This window comes from Schistocerca americana, chromosome 5 (assembly GCF_021461395.2).
Source record: "Schistocerca americana isolate TAMUIC-IGC-003095 chromosome 5, iqSchAmer2.1, whole genome shotgun sequence".
Lineage (NCBI taxonomy): Eukaryota > Metazoa > Arthropoda > Insecta > Orthoptera > Acrididae > Schistocerca > Schistocerca americana.
Window position 1 is genome coordinate 444,761,508 of NC_060123.1, and position 19,757 is coordinate 444,781,264.

The 19,757-nt window shown below is 43.9% G+C and overlaps 1 protein-coding gene across 1 annotated transcript in view; it reads right to left on the minus strand.

Moving 5' to 3' along the window:
* Window positions 1-19,757, minus strand: part of LOC124616422 (septin-7) — a 232,750-nt gene that overhangs the window by 143,332 nt on the left and 69,661 nt on the right. The gene's annotated exons all lie outside the window — the stretch shown is intronic.

Genomic DNA, 19,757 nt, shown 5'->3' on the forward strand with positions numbered 1-19,757 from the left:
AACAGATCATGATTGCAATATATGTTTAAACGGTGCCGGCCGGAGTGGCCGAGCGGTTAAAGGCGCTACAGTCTGGAACCGCGCGACCGCTACGGTCGCAGGTTCGAATCCTGCCTCGGGCATGGATGTGTGTGATGTCCTTAGGTTAGTTAGGTTTAAGTAGTTCTAAGTTCTAGGGGACTGATGACCACAGCAGTTAAGTCCCATAGTGCTCAGAGCCATTTGAACCATTTTTGTTTAAACGGCAAAAGGCATTTCCCTATTACATAATTTACCAAATCTGAAGTTTTTTACTTTATTTGTACTGCGAAACCTCGTTTCCTGCGGAATTTCACGAATCTAGATCAATAGAAAGTACCCTATAGGTTTTGATGAGCGGATTTGCGACTATCAAAATACGTGACATAAGTGGCCGTATCTTTTGGTTGAGATGGCTTAGAAGCTTCAAAGTTTTAAACGTCCAGGGGCACATAGACCTTAATAAGTGAAATAAATTTGAACTTCATGAGAATAAGGGATCTGAATGATCGGACAGGGAGACAGGCCGCATGGACAACAAAGCGATTCTACAAGGCAGTGGTTCCCAACCTGGGGGTAATTAACCCCTGAAGGGTAAAATAAAATTTTCTGAGGGGTAAAAACTAAACGATTCGATTCTGTTTCAGTCACGAAACTGAATTATTTTCAAAATATCACTACTATTATCACAAATTTGTTAAACTCTAATACTGATTATGTAAGTTATTGATAAGAGGGAGACCAAGAGATGAATACACTAAACATATTCTGAAGCATGTAGGTTGCAGTAGGTACTGGGAGATGAAGAAGCTTGCACAGGATAGAGTAGCATGGAGAGCTGCATCAAACCAGTCTCAGGACTGAAGCCAACAACAACAACAACAACAACAACAAGTTATTGATTATTACTTTTTCTCAATTAGTAGCATTAATGCGGCGCAGTTTCTTCACATGGTCCACCCACTACACACATATATTGTGCTTTTCCTGGTACGTCGCTGATGATAAAAGTGAGACATATCCGTAACAAATGCTAACTATATCAAGAAAATGTCTTCTCCAAGTTGTAGATAGTACCTGCAGTAGTTTCGCTTCGAAACAGATGAATGAATTGAAACTTCCTGGCAGATTGAAACTGTGTGCCGGACCGAGACTAGAACTCGGCATCAGGTTCGCAGGAGAGCTTCTGTGAAGTTTGGAAGGTAGGAGACGAGGTTCTGGCAGAAGTAAAGCTGTGACGACGAGGGCGTGAGTCGTGCTTGGGTAGCTCAGATGGCAGAACACTTGCCCGCGAAAGGCAATGGTCCCGAGTTCGAGTCTCGGTCCAGCACACAGTTTTAATCTGCCACGAAGTTTCATATCAGCGCACACTCCGCTGTAGAGTGAAAATCTCATTCCAGATGAATGAATTAATTGACAGCACGACGCAGCAGTAACCACATAAGAACTACTACAGTGCTATACATAGTTTTCATTATTATTAGAGTTGTTAGACACAAAGCATTAACAGCCCAAAGTCGTTCAATTTCTGCCAGTTCAAAAGTAAGGAATGGATCAATCAAGAGATTTACGAACAGTAAGCATAGTGCGCACAGCTGAACATGTTTGATTTTAAATGGGTTGCAGTGTGAAGGTCAAGCAAGTGCCGCAATGGAGAGGAGTAATGCAGGGAAAGCCATGTGTTTTAACATGTGTGTACCCTCACTGTGGACAGTTAGCTTTCTTTTCTGAGGAGGAGTTGTGGATAGCACTTGCGATGCACCACGAATTCCTTCGTCATTCATTCTAACACTAACACACACGCACACGCACGCACGCACCATTCATCTTCCATCATTTTAAAAATAAAAGTGTTCCAAGAAAAGTATTCCATTCTACAGTTTAGTTAGGAGCTGAAGTTGGCGATTTTGTGGGGGAGGTCCAACAGATGCCGGGGGGGGGGGGGGGGGGGCAGGAGGGAGGGTTGTACTAGTTAACGTCTGCTTGCACTCAGGGCCAATGGTATAAAGAAGGATGGGAACCACTGCTATAAGGGTTCCGTTTCCACAGACTGATGCACATCCGCGAAAATCTGTCTCACATAAGACGCGCAATTACAAGATTTCAATTACGTTTTGAAAGCACCTCGTGGGCTCCAAGGCGCGGAGTACAACAGACGAGTAATTCTGATGAGGCTACACACGCGGCGACGCGTGCAGCTGCGCGCTCCCACGGCGCGCCTTACCGAAAGACAGCGGCGCGGTTTTTGCTGCCCCGGGCGGCGCAACGCGCCAGCACAAAAAGCCCCAACCTCCCGACCTCCCGCCCACAGCTCGTCCTCCGCGCTCGCTGCCAGTACAAAGCACGTCCCACCACACTAATCGTCTAATTGCACTCGCACTCTCAAATCTCTTTCGGCTCGTTACTGCTGTTATTCGGCTCGTCCGCGGCACAGAGAAATGTAAAATGGAAGAAACAATAGGGTTTAAAGCCCCGTCGACGATGATGTCGTTACGGTTGGAGCACAAGCTCTGATTGGGGAAGGATGGAAATCGGCCGTATCAGTCTGAAATGGAATTACCGCAGGCCGTTGTGGCCGAGCGGTTCTAGGCGCTTCAGCCTGGAACCGCGCGACCGCTACGGTCGCAGGTTAGAATCCTGCCTCGGGCATGGGTGTGTGTGTTGTCCTTTGGTTACTTAGGTTTAAGTAGTTCTGTCCTAGGGGACTAATGACCTCAGATGTTAAGTCCCATAGTGCTCAGAGGCATTTGAACCATTTTGAAACGAATTACGTCGGTATTTGCGGAAACCGTGGGAAACCTAACTCTAGGTGGCTGTAAGGAGCTTGAAATCCGCTCCTCCCGAAAGCATTTCCATTTTTCGCTGCCTTACTCTTTACACTAAATGCGATTCGAGACATTAATTTCAAGAATTCCACAAGACTAAAATCGTTTGCAAGTTAACACCCTAACGCACGTTCAAGCCTGAAGGAGTCCTTTAATGACTGACAGAAGTCGAATGGCAGTGATAAGACGACTCAAAATAGGAATCTAAAGCTTCCTCAGGCATAAACTAGTATGCCTCCATCGTCTACACAGATTTCTTGATAAGAAACTGGAAACACGACAATAATTCTTTGAAAATCGAACAGTGTGCTAACACCTCAATCTGTACTGACGGTCAAGTAATTGTCCAAGAATGTGAAGACAAACTGCTGGAGGCAGGACAGAGCATTTTTCTAAATGGGTACAAACTACAGGAAACGATCCATGACATGATAAGGAGCAAAATATGTCACATGCACACACGATCGGAAATGCGTTCCGAGACAGCTAAACCTATTTGAAGGCGGAGATAAAAATTCTTTTGCAATGTAGGCTTCAGTAACTGAAGGCACTTGTGAGAACGCCAACCAAATTTGAATGTTCTGTCTGTGCTAGTGTTTTAGCTCCAAACTCACGAGGGGAAAAGCATGGCGTCTATGATGCAAGGTCGCCGCAGAAACAAGTCTGCAGGTAATAAGGGCCGCATACACTGTGTTAATGAGAGCGGTACTTGTATTGGAGAATGTTCCACACGGTCGTCTTGCTTTACACCATGCTGGCGGGCCACCAGCCTGGGGCTGATATGGAGATCACTGTCGACATTTCATCTTCACCTTCACGTGGATATACCGCCCTTGGAACGCATTTCCGGCCGTATGTCCAAATGACCTTTCCTGCTCCTCACGGGTCGTCTCTTGCAGTTTGTCTCCCTTTGACAAAATCACCTGCGTCTGCTCCATCTCTTGAGTGATACGAACTCCATTCTTCCCGTCAGTGCAGCGTTTTACGGCTGCGCATCCTCGCTTGGTGCTTTGTTTTCAAATCAGATTCCAATGTTGTCAAAAGGCACACCTTACAGTGTTTCATGAGTTAGGATCTAAACAAATGTGATTTTCTTCTCTTGACTTTGTTGAAGGGCAAATCTATGGTTCACATACTTCCATCGGAAGACGGGGGAAAAGTAAATATGATCATCGCGTGATTATTTGTTGCAGTTCAAAAACCCCCCACCCTCGCTAAAAAGAGGAAAAAGAAGACATTATGAGCCTACTGAAAGGAGTTGCTCCTCCACTGATTGCATGATTCCTCAATCCATTGCGCTCTCTTCTGTCACTGCATGAAACACTTTGCTTTCTTTGCGAAACCTCGGTCGAAGATCCAATTATTTAAATTTTGCCGGGCGCGGTAGCCGCGCGGTGTGGGGCGCCATGCCACAGTTCGCGCTGGTTTAGACTGGAGAAGCCAACAATCCTGATTGCTTATTCCACGGGTTAAGCATGGAGGTGGAAGTGTGATGGTGTGGACAGCCATATCATGGTATTCTGCTGGTCCCATCATTACTCTCAAAGGCTGTGTTACAGCCAACGATTTTGTGAATGTTTTAGGTGATCAGATGCACCCCATGATTCAAATGTTGTTCCTCAACAATGACGCCATATTTCAGGACGATAATGCACCCATTCACACAGACACGACAGTACAATCGTGGATATGACGAGCATGCAACAGAACTGCAGCGTCTTCCATGGCCAGCACAGTCCCCGGATTTGAACACTATCGAACCCTCGGTGGCGGTATTGGAACGTAGACTCCGAAGCGGATTTCCGCCTCCCTCGTCACTACAGGAGTCAGAAGTGGTTCTGGTCGAAGAGTGGCACAACATTCCACTGGAGATTACACACTCATTATATGCCAGTATTCCAAGAAGAATAGCAGCTGTATTATGTACAGGTGTTGACATTATTTTGCCTATCTACTGTAGATATCTCACAAATACCAAGATGCCTGTAACAGACTCTGTGCCCTGACAGTAGTGTCTAATGTGAATAGGAAGTGTGACCGTTTAAAGTTTGGCAGCAGTAACATGTACTGCAGACGTGGATCCGATAATGATCACGTGAATACGGATATAATTAGATTTTAAATTTAATGGGGTTCTGTGTGTTCTAGATCCGCATCTACTCTGACGTCACACAGATTTTATAATTGACATGTACGTCATTTGATGTGTACGTGCGTAATATGGACGTAACTTTAAGTTTCTGCTGTTACTATACAAAATATTACATGTATACATTTGTTTGTTAATCCTCTGTGTCATGTGCCATTGACGATGAGCTCTATGCCCGAATACCAGTCTGGCTATTAAATATTTTACATGCAGCTCATGATGTACAGCAAGATGTCTCACAAACACTTGCAAGCTGCGGAGCATCAAGCATACGAGATTTTCAGAACATAGGATCTATGTTATCGGATTCTCTGTGGTAATCGTCAGCGTATTTCACTGGGAGCTGACTTTTGTGCAACTGATTTAGAACAGACATTTATTTCTTTGCGTGGGAAAGTAATTTCAACATTAACTTGTCTGCCTTACAGAGAGATTCCAACACTAAACGGTGAACCTGCTGAAATCTAGTGCGTCAGATATGTACGGTTCCTTAACAAGAATGAGAGGAGACGCAGCTGGGCAGCGAACAAGACTGACTTTGTGGACACAAAGCGCGTGGTCCAAGCAGTATCAGTGTGTGTTGCTGCTCATCTGACAGATAAGCCGACCTTCGATAAGCGCCCTCTCTTAGACTGGCTGTAGCTCTCGCAGTTGACTAGTGGCTGCTCGACAATTCACATTAAAAGTTCAAAAAGTAAGAGACTTCGCAGGTTTTTTGCTATGTGAACTGCTCAATGATGGTCGCATTAACCACTTTAAACGATTCTTCACTTATGTAACTACGGTTCGGGACACGTGCATCTCCATCTCACTCTGCAAGCTACTTAACGATTTGTGCCAGAGGACACTCCTTGCGTCACCCATCTTCGTGCTTCATTCGCGGATGTTGATGCAGAATAGTGCGCGCGGGAAGAACGAATATCACTAACGCACCAAAGAAGCTATAATTTTTCTGATATTCCCATTACGGTAATTTTCGAGAAATGAAGGTAGCAAAAAGTAATATGTTGGTCGATTCTTCACGGAACACACATCCTCAGAATTTTGACAGTAATCCTCTCAGTGGCGTTTACCAATGGAGTTCGATGACGCTCTCGCACTTACTGAGTGATACACGTCGCTCTTACTTGAATCTTCTGCGTCGGCTCTGCTAGTTCTACCCGCTCAAGGTCCCAGACTGACGAGAAATACTCAAAGACCTTCTTTCGGGGACGAGTAACATGTCTTTAGGTTTCTTCCAATGGCCCTCAGTCTGACATCACTTGCATGTAATCGTACCACTTTGGGTCGCTTCGGTCGATTACTCACGGATATTTTATGGTTGCCACTGTTTGTGATTTATCGCCCATTCTGCAATTTAACAATGATGGATCTTTCCAGTTGATTATTGACGTTATGGGTCAACTGCCAGTCCATACAAGAACCATTAATCCGCTGCAGATCATCTTGCATTTCGCTCCACTTTTTTGGCGTTAGAACTTTCCTACAGACAACCGCATATCTACTAACAGCCTCACTGAGCTTGCGGCGTTATCCAGCAGAATATTTATTCAGTACAGATCGATAACATAAACGGATCTATAATATTCCCTTGGTGTACTCCTTATGTGATTTTCATCATCTACCGTTACTGATCCATTAAGAACATGTATGGATAGAAATTTAAATTTAAAACAAAGTGCTCAAAATACGAATCCACAGTCGTAATCGTTGCGTCACCTACCTCTCTACGAATTCCAATGGATGATACTTGTGCAAACACACTCATTACGAGAATGCCTTTTAGACCTGCCCGATCTCTTTGCTAGGTGAGCATTCATTTTCATATTTTTCTCCCTTATTGTGCCAGGTACACTGCGTTCTGATTGTAAAGTGGATGCTATTTATTTTTTGTCAGTGAACTGCAGTAATTGGGAAGTGATTGTAGAATTTTATAGGCGACATGTCGACCGTTTATCCCCTCCACAGTGTCGTATCTATAAGCAGATACATTAAGAGCGGTTAACAAAACGTCAGTAACTAAAATCATTATCAGCACGTTGGCTTCGCTTATCAACCGATCTAAATAACCACTCCGAATTCCGAAACGTGTGCACATGAAACGCATCAACAGCATCCAACTTAGTAACTACAATTCACCGAAACAGCAACACTACATGGTGTTAACCGCAAACTATCGCAAGCAGAATGACTGGACTCTAGCTACTAAAATTGTGTGCACTGTCGCGACTAACGTTTATGGGCAGGTCAAATGTCAACGCATCCGGTATTGGTCACTAGAAGTCACCCACTGGTTTACTCCTTCAAAATAACGAAGATGCAGGAAACGAAATGACACTGTTGTAGATAGCTTATTTTCTTCTTTGACATGATATACAATGATTCGCAAACGTCATTATGTCGCAAGGGGAAGCATTTCAGCAAGACTGAGTCTTGCATACTAAGCTCAGACAGTAACCACAGCAGTCTCTGAAATGCCGGGATGGAGTCGGTGAATAAATGTTTGCCCTGCTAGAAACGCTACCCTAACTCAGCAGTGCTGATTTCAAGGCAATCTGCCATTCACAGCAACAAATAGAATTACTATCAAAATCATCTTGACTCACCCTACACTCAGCCACGACACTCTGCCGTACACAACAGCATCATCAGCAGTAAACAAACTTAGATCACTAGCCCGTCCTACCCGACGGGTTGTTATGTGCATGTAGAGAGAAGCGCTCCTATCACACTTTACTGCGGCATTCCTGACCTTACCTTGGTCATCGATGAACGCTCGTCGTCCAGAAAAATATAATAGGTTGTATTACTTAAAAAGTATTCGAACTAATCACAGATTCTGTTCTGTATGTTCGAATCTGTGTTACCACACTACCCAAAAGCGTTCGACACACTATCGCTCTGTGATTTCGCTATATAGAATACGACTGTTAGGTTGCATCTAAGGTTCACAAGATATCGTGTGTGTGTGGTCATGGAAATGAAACACACTGTCAGACTATAGATCAGTGTTTCTTCGATTGCATCTGACGTGTGATCGCGCAGGTTTACCACAAGCTGCAGACCTACGACAAAGAATGAGGAGTTCGGCCGTTGCCAGAGTCGTAACTGCGCGACGTGCTGTTCTGCGTAGAGGTTTTACGACTTTGAGGGCGCGCCAGGCTGCTCCCCCGTGACGTAGGTGGTCACGTCAGAGTTACACAGTTGGCTGACTAACGCTGTGGGGTCAGGCGGTGAGTCAGCCCACCACCAGGGGCGCTGGATTCCCCTCCACGCATTTGCGTCTGTCTCATCCCACGGCATTCCACTCACGATGGCAAATCATTTATATTGCAACACTATTTCAACACGAAGCGGGCAGATTTCGAAAGAAGACAATCGCAAGCCACCCATTTTTAATCTACTTTTTACAACAACCGGCATCCCAACCACCATCGTCATCGCCAGCCCTACCGCAATCACCACCATCATCGTCATCCCCATCACAATCGACATCGTCATCATCATCATCATCATCATCATCCCCACCACCACCGTCATCGACATCGTTATCCCCACCACCAACGTCAGCGACTTCATCATCCCCCTCCATTGTCATCGTCGTCCCCACGAGTCACCACTGTCATCGTCATCGCCGCCGCACCCCCCCCCCCCCCCACAACCAATATCATCATCACTACATCCCCACTACCACCTTCATCCCCACCACCGTTATCACCATCTACCCACATTCCACTGGATTTTTATTATGTCTTGAAATCCAACATAGAAATTCCTTTCCTATTTATCAGCCAATCGCCAAGCTGCATGTCCTGAGCTCACCATTTAATTTTCATTGTGGCCATGAATGTTTTTGTAATATCTTTAGTATATGTTGCGCCTATTCAGATGTAATCTGGCCAGGCAAAATAAGCAATAAATAAATATTGCTGCCACGCTGTTTATCCCAGACAGTAACCCTAGGCTAGATTTTTTGTGAGCAGTCACCATAGCACTGACATACCGAAATTTGCCTTTAGGCCTGTTCTCCATCTTTTAAAGACATTGATGTTTCACTTACTACTTCCGTCCACTAGAACCAGAGATACTCCTACAGGGTTTATGATAGGAGCATCAATGAAGGACGAATTTGGAGGATGACAGTGGCTTACCATGCTGCATGTGATGCGTATGAGGTAAATTAAGCTCGCTGAAATGGAGTCGATAGGAATGAAATCAATTAAGAGGCAATGACCTCTGGTTACAGTCTTTGGACTGTATGTAAACGTCAGTGACATTTCAGGCCTGGAGACATGCCGCCCAGTAGTTAAGGAGACTGCTCAGGAGAAGCAGGTAATCCGGTTTCGGGTCCCAGTCTAGTACAAAGTTTCATTCGCCACAACATATTCAGAACATTGCTGGGTCAACATTTCTTATCTGTTTGCACTGGTATTAATTACTTCATGTTACAGCATCTTCACTAATCTCATTCCCATTGACGGAATGTAATTTTAGCGATTTTAATTCAGTCGTCCACGATTGCGTACCTTCCACTACAATCTGTTTCCTGTTCAATTTGTTTTCCTGTTTCTCCCAGTAATTAACAACAGGTATATCCATTGCTCAACGGGAAAAATACCTTCAAAAATTTTTTGGCGACAGCAGACCGTGTCTCACTGACAGCAATACTGGTAACACACAGTGACAGAGTTACACACGAGAGACTGACTTAAAACAGTCCTGTCCTCCGCGCGAGCTGAAAGACCTCTGAAAGACCTGAGTATCCATACGACGCCACGATCTATGCAGATATTGGCAGGGTCTTCCAAAGCAGGTAGGTTCCAGTCCGTGAACCAGATGAAGTGACATAAATGAAAAGCACAAAACTGTTTATGTTTTATACTGTTAATTTAGTTTCCATAAAAAATTCTTATTTATTCTTTCACGTTTTGAATACCGTCAGCACTGCACTGTCAAAGATGATATTTATTTTACGTTGCACGTTAGTCTCCACGTGTGTGTGTTTTTGCAGTGTGGTTCAAACGAAAAAATGGTTAAAATGGCTCTGAGCACTATGGGACTCAACTGCTGTGGTCATCAGTCCCCTAGAACTTAGAACTACTTAAACCTAACTAACCTAAGGACATCACACACATCCATGACCGAGGCAGGATTCGAACCTGCGACCGGAGCAGCAGCGCGGCTCTGGACTGGAGCGCCTGGAACCGCACGTCCACCGCGGCCGGCTCAACCGAAAAGTTTCATCTTTGGCGACGAAATAAATTAACACAGTAGAACATCCACCAGTTGGAGTTTATTTATAATTACCAAGATGTTCCACCAAGAACCGACAGAAGAATCAGTTAACTGACGAATTGTCTATCGCAACACTCAAATTTTGTCATTCTCTATCCTTCACCCCTTCATACTTAAATTTTACGACACGGTGAAGCCTGGCTCTCTCCGGAATCTAACGACTTCCTTCTAGAGTAGATGAGCAGTTGGACGCTGGAAACACGCTCGACCCTGGAATGGGAAAGATCCCTTGGGGCGCATGAACAAAATATGACGTCAGCAACACAGATGTCCTCAAGGATGGACAAAGCAGAGGAGCAGCAACTTAATTTAGCTCCAGTGAATGGAAGGTGGGTGTGGGCTGCAACGGACCCGTAATATCTAGACGTCGTAGTGTCCCCTCTCCCTCCCCCCCCCCCTCTCCCCACGCCAATGGGAACAACTTCACGTCCTACAAATATCGTGTGACTGCCGATGCGCAATATATTCTCACGCTAAAAGACATCAAGCACAAGCGTCTTCTTTAGGAGAAGAGTTCTGAAAATCCTCGCGGCGATCGGGTACTTGGTAACAGGATTGTGTTATCTGGGAGAGCTCCCAGTGAGAATGGTATTTGGCAGATATTGCTTCATAGTTTGCTGTGAAGGAAGTCGTGTGCTGAATTCGTGAATGACTAGGCCAACTTACTATGTGCTCAAGCTCATACCGAATGAGAGAGGCGGCTATAGAAGCTGCTCTGGATACAGCCTACTTCAAGCCTTCTGGAAGCCTGTCTCAACAGTAAAACGAAGAATGGATTTTGCTACTTGGATTGTTCACACTCTACTGGACAATGACACAGGCAAACGACCCCGCCGAACATCAACTGTTGCTAGCGAGCAGATGTAACTGAACATCGACATAGCTTCACTGAACGAAATCAGGCGAGCTAGTGTAGGACAACACAAGGAGTTCGGCGATCACACTTTCTTTAAGAAACGGAACGAAGATAATGAACCATACACAGAAAGTGCTGATTTCGTCATTAAGAATGAACTTTTCAACGTGATGATCTTGCATCTGGCAGAAGTGAGCGATTTATGATCCTGTGCGTGAAGTTCGGGGTAGAATCCCTCATTACTTGCCAAGTTGCCAAGCTCCTACGAAATAAACACTGAAATCAGACAAGCTCATTAATGTCCAAGATGGTATGAACTCTGCATTATGGTCTGGCATAACTGATGACAATCTCGGTACTTCGAATTCAGATGGAACGTACCAAATGCTTAAGAGTTCAACCATCTTACCGCGCGCACAGGCACAAACACACGCACATCTCGATGAAAGGATAAGATTAAAATTCGACGTCTACACCTTTTGTACAAAAATTGACGACTAAGTAACTATATAACTGTGTTTGTCAGATATCCACAGGTTTAACTCATGAGAGGGGCTGTGGTTTGATGAATTGGCAATCGATTGATAAGATCTCTAGTGCCATTTCCTTAAATTAATATGCAGTGGCGGAGCAGGGAAAACATGAGGCGTAAAGTGAATGATAATCAGTGTGTATTTTATAACATATGTTGCATTATCAGCTTTTGAATGTCTATGTGTAAGTCACTGTTGACTCGCAATTGCTGTCACAATTCACGACGGTTCTCGTATGGCACCTTTTTTTAATAACTACTTTGAAAAGTTGAACGTTCGTATGTAAAATCACATTTTGTACACACCAGAAAGAAGAAGGATAAAACTGCTCCATCGTGATGATATCATGACAGCTGAAAGCTAAGGACTCACACATCCAGGTCGAAACTGCACCATTTTTGGACTACCGACCAACAAAATCACTTTAGATCCTTAAGTTAAAACAAGTGTTCTGAAATACGCATCGGCTTTATTTATTATAGATGATAAACAGGTAGGTCTTTACAGTATTTAATTTTTTATCTGACTTTTCAGTTTCAATAAACGTCATCATGAGTGAAATGGCTTAATATATAGTAGGGAAAGCCAGTGTGACAGCCCTTGGTGAGTTAAATTTCGTTTAGCGTCAAGTTAAAGTTTACTCCTTACTTTCCATAAAACCGAGAAGTAATTTGAATGCATGGCCTATATGTTCATCCTTCCAGTAACTCGGGGAAAGGAATTTCATGAAACTGGCTTCAGTGTCCAATGGTAATATTGATGGATTTGAAAAGAACAGCACGCACATACAGTGCCGTATAGATGGCGTTTATTGACTTGTCTGGAAGGCCGAAACATAACACTCTACAGCACAGAGCTTAAATTCTCCAAGGAAACCATTAACTGCTTGTGCCGCTATGTAGCGCCTGATGCTAAGCAACTTACCTACTAAATGCTGGCATTGATATAACATGCGCGGCTTGCATTCAACATTTAATATGAAACGTGTCCTCTTAAGACATCTGGGGAATGACGAGGCAACTCGGTATCAAACATATCAAGGGAGCAAGTTACATAGAACAGACAACGATGAGCCAAAACATTATGACCACCTGTTGAATAGCTTGTTTGTCCGTTTCGGAGGTAAATACATCTCCGATTCTGCGTATCAGGGATTTGACAGTTTGTTGATATGATTGTGGAGGTATGTGGCATTAATGTCTACGCAAAGGTCATGCAATTCGCGTAAATAAGGGGGCTCTGAATTGCGTAGGCGGTGATGGCGCCCGATAGCGACCCAGATGGGTTCCACAGGATTTACATCAGGCGACTCTGGTCACCGAGACATCAACGTGAGTTCACTATAATGCTTCTCAAAGCACTGTAGCACGGTTCTGCCTCTGAGACACGGACAATAATACTGCCGAAAAATGACATCGCTGTCAAGGAAGACATCAAGGATTAAGGTTCAAAGAATGGTTCAAGTGGCTCTGAACACTATGGGACTTAACATCTGAGGTCATCAGTCCCCTAGAACATAAAACTACTTAAACCTAACTAACTAAAGCACATCACACACATCCATGCCCGAGGCAGGATTCGAACCTGCGACCGTAGCAGTCACGCGGTTCCGGACTGAAGCGCCTAGAACCGCACGGCCACCGCGGCCGGCTGAGGATTAAGGGATGCAGGTGGTTCGCAGCTGTCAGAGCCTATTCGATTACTACCACAGGTCCTATGCAAGCGGAGGAGGATGTCTCCCATAGCATAATACTGCTCCCACCAGTCTGCGCCCGTGGCGAGCTGCACATTTCGAGCCGCCGTTCATATCCACGACGGCGTTTCTGGAGACGGCCATCGACCTATTGTAGCAAAAATGTAATTCTCCCCAAGAGTCGACACGTTTCCACTGATAGATGTTTGAATCCCGATAGTCGTGCCAACTACAATCGTAATTGATGATGTTGGGTGAACATATGAACACGTAGAAGTGGTATGCTGCGAAGCTCCATGTTCAACAACGTACGATGAATGGCGTGCTCCAAATCACTTGTGCGTGCACTAGCATTGTGCTCTTTCGGCAGAGTTGCCACAGACCACCATCCATCCCGCTTTACAGCCCCTCATTCTGCGAAAAGTCGAGGACGTCCGACCATTTAGCGCCTAGTGGTAGTTTCACTGTCCTACCTCTTTCCGTAGATGCTCATGATATTAGCACGTGAACATTCGACCAGCTTTGGCGTTTTCGAGATACTCGTTCACAGACTGTGTGTAATAATAATGTGGCCTTTGTTAAAGTCGCTAATCTCAATGGCTTTCCCCATTTGAAGCCTATATCCTTGGTAGGTTGATTCCCCGTCCATGTCTGCCACGTTTAAACACTTTTGTTACTGCGTCACGTGCCCGCAATGCCACCAGGCGGCGTCCAAGATCGCGATGGACAGTCGTCATAATGTTTTGGCTTACCAGTGCACAGTGACGCTAACATCGTGTACTGTTCACCGTCATCCTAACATTTATTTTCTAAATTTATTCATCGCTCTCTAAGAATGTACAGGAAAGAATTTGTCTATCATAACAAGATGCAGCTAGCACAGGATATCAGCATCGGCGACCGCCTACTTTAAATAATTGATTGGCCAAACTTCGCAACCGTATTGTATAGTGGCACGCAATGATTTTAAGAACTGTCTATATGACAACCGCTTCATGATGTTAATTTAAAAGTTTACTATTTGTGTGGCAAGGTAGTCGGGTTTCGGGTTCTGAACCATCTTCTATAGGGATCTGTTGCACTACTACAATTTTACAGGAAAGAAATTGCGAAGAAGTATGAACCCAAGATTTCGTCATTTGGAAGACCGAAATTTGTTCCACATGGAACTTTCAACCAATTCGTCATTTTCTAGTCTCCTTGACCAGCCGGTCGTGCCGGATAGGTTGCGTTTCATTATACATCTCGCGCCTCGGGACGACTGCACGCATCTCTAAATGGTGTCCTCATCGTACGCTAGTCCATGATGGCCGCGTGCGGTATGCAGTCAGCATGCACGATGCGTTTGGATAATGGACACATCCGGTGTAAAGTAAATGTCAAGATCGAACAAGTGGTGACCACCGCACTTTTTCTATTTACTTATTGCGCAATTAAAAAGCCGTAAGCTAGTATTTTAAAACAGGTCGTATATTTTACACTTTTCATCATACAACAGCATACGCTGTCCCATACTACAAACAAATATTGTTTTAATAAAGAAATTAAAAGTAATACTAATGAGTTGCAAAGAAAAGTAAAAGAGGAGAGAGTATGTTTTATTTTTACCACAGAAAAATTTTATACTTTTTCCTTACATCTCTTACAGTCAAGCCAGCAAATCCCCAGTCCCGATACTTTAAAGAATCAAAGTCATGTGTATACAGCAGCTTCAAACGTCTGATAATTTCACAAATGAATTAATATGTTAAATATTTGAGTAAAAGTTTAGAAAATATTTGAAATTATGTTTAAAGTTTGTTGGAAGTCGCTAAGCGCTTTTTACCGAACACTGGGCGAGTATAGTCTGGGTAATTTTCACTCCGTTTTTTAAAAAAGTAAATTTTTCAAGCATCCCAGTGTTTATGACGTAATATCTCCTGATCTAGGTCTTACAGCTGTATAACTTTGCTAGTACATTCAGTTGTATATGTGGATACTGTCTGCAAAATATGTTCCAAACATGGTTAATACTAAAGAAATAATTGACTAAAACGTCATGCAGTTTCACTGCATAAACTGTGAAAATATAGTAAGCGACAGACGTTTTTTCCTTTCATCATTTGTGTGGGTTTCAGCGAGAAAAATTGTCCGAAACGGTTGAAATTGTGTGTGAAGTTTGTTGGACGTCACTCTCATTTTCCAATACTGGATTAATACAGACGAGTAACTTGGGCACAGCGAGCAACGTTGCCTCAAGACAAACACACAGTTTATAGCTCTAATACTGGTCTTATTGCGTGAAGCTTTTAACGTAATATTATAGCTCTTAAATCTTATAAATTCGGTAATAATTACATGAAATATTGAAAATATACCTGCAAGAGGGACTGTGAACCATGAACCAGGTGGCTGTTTATTACTTTAGATTACTGGTTATCATCAGTGGCTTATCGCAAACGTCAGTTTCTCCACGACCGTATATTTGACCATGAGTTGATAAGAGAAATTTTCAACATTGCCAATTATTCAGCTAGCTAGCCGTACGATCGTACTGGGTCTAAATGAGTCGTCGCCGTCGCAATCAAAATCTCGCTATCACCATCGTCGTCATTATGATGATCTCTACCATAATCGCCATCCTGATCGACAGCAACCATTTTATATTCAATGCTCATAAAGGACTGCTTTTGACTTTTCTACGCATTAGGTGTTCAGCAGTAAGTATCCATGCTGCCACATATTTTCCAATGCAGTCTACTCATCTTCAACTCGGCCGTCGTTTCGATCTTCCTTACTACTTTCAATCCAACAAATAACGCCCCTTGTTCATCCACCATATATCCGGCTGGCTACACATTTTACGTCGTCATCCGTCCCAATACAGTCACAGTAACGCCTTCCTTTACAGTCTATTCCTTGATCACTTTCTCTGTCTTGTTCCAATATACATGTCACCACTTCTAACTGATAAAATCCCTCTTCTTTAATTTTTTTTAGTATTATACGTCCAAGCTCACCGACACTAACAGAAAATATTAACACACACTGATCTTAAACATTTTGTTTCAAAGACACTGGAAGTTTAATCTTTGTACGTTGCATGAAACACTGTGGCAGCTGGCAGCGCTTTTAGTTCCAACTGTGAAGCACAAACGGCTGCTGGCGGTGCCTAATCCATGTCACTGAAAATAAAGAGTTGTCTATACAGTTGCGGCAACAACGATGCGTTACGTGATTCGTTATGATAGACGCTAGAAGCAGTCATGTCAGGTTCACTTTAACCGTCAGTCCACTTCTTTTGCCGTAAGGACTATTGTCCTGAAACGTGGTCCTGACTAAATACAAGGTTTCTCTGTTGTTACGATTATATGAGAGAGAACTTATGGGAGCCGAAAACGGAGTTTCGAGAACTGTTTTCCGAACTGTTTTCCGTTGTCGCGTTAACATGTTAAAGTGCGATGTTTTGCTAGACCGGTCAAAAATCGGTTTTCCGATCGTCACTTGTTTCATATACATTGAGGTGACAAAAGTCATGGGGTACCTCCTATCATCGTGTCGGACCTCGTTTTGCTCGGCGTAGTGCAGCAGCTCGACGTGGTATGCAGTCAACAAGTAGTTGGAAGTCCCCTGCAGAAGCATTGAGCCATGATACCTTTATAGCCGTCCAAAATAGCGAAAGTGCTGCCGGTGCAGAATTGACCTCTCCATTGCCTCATAAATGTTCGATTCATGACGGGCGATCTGGGTGGCCAAATCATTCGCTCGAATTGTCCAGAATGTTCTGACATGGCGCACTGTCATCCATAAAGTTTCCATCGTTGTTTGGGAACCTGAAGTCCATGAATGCCTGCAAATGGTCTCGAAGTAGCCGAACATAACCATTTCCAGTAAATGATCGGTTCAGTTAGACCAGATGACCCAGTCCATTCCATGTAAACACAGCCCACACCATTTGGAGCCAAGACCAACATGCATAGTGCATTCTTGTTGACAATTTGGGTCCATGGTTTCTTGGGGTCTGCGCCACACTCGAAACCCGCCAGCAGCTCTTACCAACGGAAATCTGAATACATCTGACCAGGACACGGTTTTCTAGTCGTCTATGGTCCAACACATATGGTCAGGAGCCTAGGAGAAGCTCTGCAGGGGATGTGCTGGTAGCAAAGGCACTAGCGTCTATCGTCTGCTACAGCTGCCAATTAATTTCAAATTTCACTAGTTCCCTAACGGCTACCTACGTCCTATGTTCAACATGCGGTTATTTCACTCAGTGTTGCTTGTCTGTCAGCACTGACAACTCTACACAAATGACGCTGCTCTCGGTCGTTATACGAAGGCCGTCGGCCACTCCGTTGTCTGTGGTGAGGAGTAATGCCTGAAATCTGGTAATGACGCCACTTTCTTGACACTGTGGATCTCGGAATGTTTTATTTGTAACGATTTCCGAAATGGAATGTTCCATGAATCTAGCTCCAACTACCATTCCGCGTTCAAATTCTGTTAATGCCCATCGTACGGTCACAATCACGACAGAAACGTTTTCACACGAATCACCTGAGTACAAATGACAGCTCCGAGAATGCACTGCCATTTTATGCGTTGTATACGCGTTACCACCTGTTTGTGCATGTCGTTATCCCATGCGTTTTGTCACCTCAGTGTAAATCGTCTCTGAAAATAACCTGTTCAAGTTTCTGTTGCGGTCAGTACAATGGCTGTTTCTCTTCATTTAAACTTCGGAGGCACACAGCTTCATGCTCATTCTGTTTCTAACATTTCTTCAGCACACAAAAAGTTACTCCGTCCAAATTAGCCGAAAATTTTCTAAAGCAAGACTTAACATGACAATTCAGGCGCATTGGTTGTTGTGCTTTTACAGGCAAGCGAAAATCGATTATACGGGGTGTTCAAAAAGTCTCTCCGCAGTGCCGTATGATTGTTCGCCTGCCTGCGTTACTTCCCTTCAAGTGGACTCTCCGAACATTCCACTGTTTCTATTTATCTCGGCCAGCGTCAGTAGTATCGTTGGTGTTTGTCGTTACGTGTTGACGTGAACGTTTAAGTTTAGTTCCTTTTTCCGTTTGTTTCGTTTTTGTCACTGTTAAAATGCTAACCTTTGAAGAACGTGTGTTTTTAGTCTACCAATTGTTCAAAGCTGGCGGTAAATACACAGTTTCAGTTACTCAAATATTTAAATCAGTTTCCCCGATGACAACACTCCCACATCGCGATACTGTGCGAGACTTGATTAACAAATTTCGAAGTACGGGTTCAGTGACAGATGCACCGAAAAGTGGTCTTCCCAGCGTTTTGTCTGACGATAACCTACTCGATATTTCTGATAAAATGTCCACGAGTTCGAAAAATTCAGTAAGAAAACACGCCCATGAAATTGATGTTAGTGTCGGAACGGCCCACACAGCTGTACGTAAAAAATTAGAACTTTTCCCATACAAAGCGACAGTCGTGCAAGAACTGAAAAATACTGACCACGGCAAGAGGCCGCATTATTGTCAACGGTTCAAAAATTTCGTTCAACAAAATGGAAGCGATATTCATAATGAAACGTTTTTCAATAGTGAGGCGTGGTTTCATTTATCCGGGTACATGAACTCGCAAAATTCTCGTATGTGGAGTACTGCAAATCCATTGTGTATTCATGAGGAACCACTTCAAAATGGCTCTGAGCACTGTGGGACTTAACTTCTGTCATCAGTCCCCTAGAACTTGGAACTACTTAAACCTAACTAACCTAAGGACATCGAACACATCCATGCCCGAGGCAGGATTCGAACCTGCGATCGTAGCGGTCACGCGGTTCCAGACTGAAGCGCCTAGAGCCGCACGGCCACGCCGGCCGGCGAGGAACCACTGTGCAAATAGGAGTTTGGATTGCAATTTCTAGACGTCGGATTGTGGGTCCCATATTTTTCAACAAAACAATAAACGCACAACGACACTGCAGTGACACTATGTACCCATTCATAGGAGAACTTGTGTTAAGTGAAACACTGAACAGTTATGTTCAACAAGATGGTGCAACCGCGCATACAGCTCGCGTTTCAATGTCACTGTTTGCTGATGTATTTGGTGATGGCATAATTTCACAGTGACCTTGGCCTCCACGATCGCCTGACCTAACACCATCTGACTTTTCCTGCTGTGGTGCAGCGAAAGCAAGCATCTATAAAAACCGTCCAAAATCCATCGATGAATTGAAAACTGCAATATTCACTTTCACTGCTTCTGTTACAGAAGAAATGTTACAGCTTGTGTTTGGAAACATGATTAGACGAATGGAATTGTGTATTCAACAACAGAGGAGGGGGGGGGGGCACTTTTCAACATTTAATGTGAAAATCTGTAAAAATTAATAACTTACATTTCACTGAGTTTCATTTCGGTA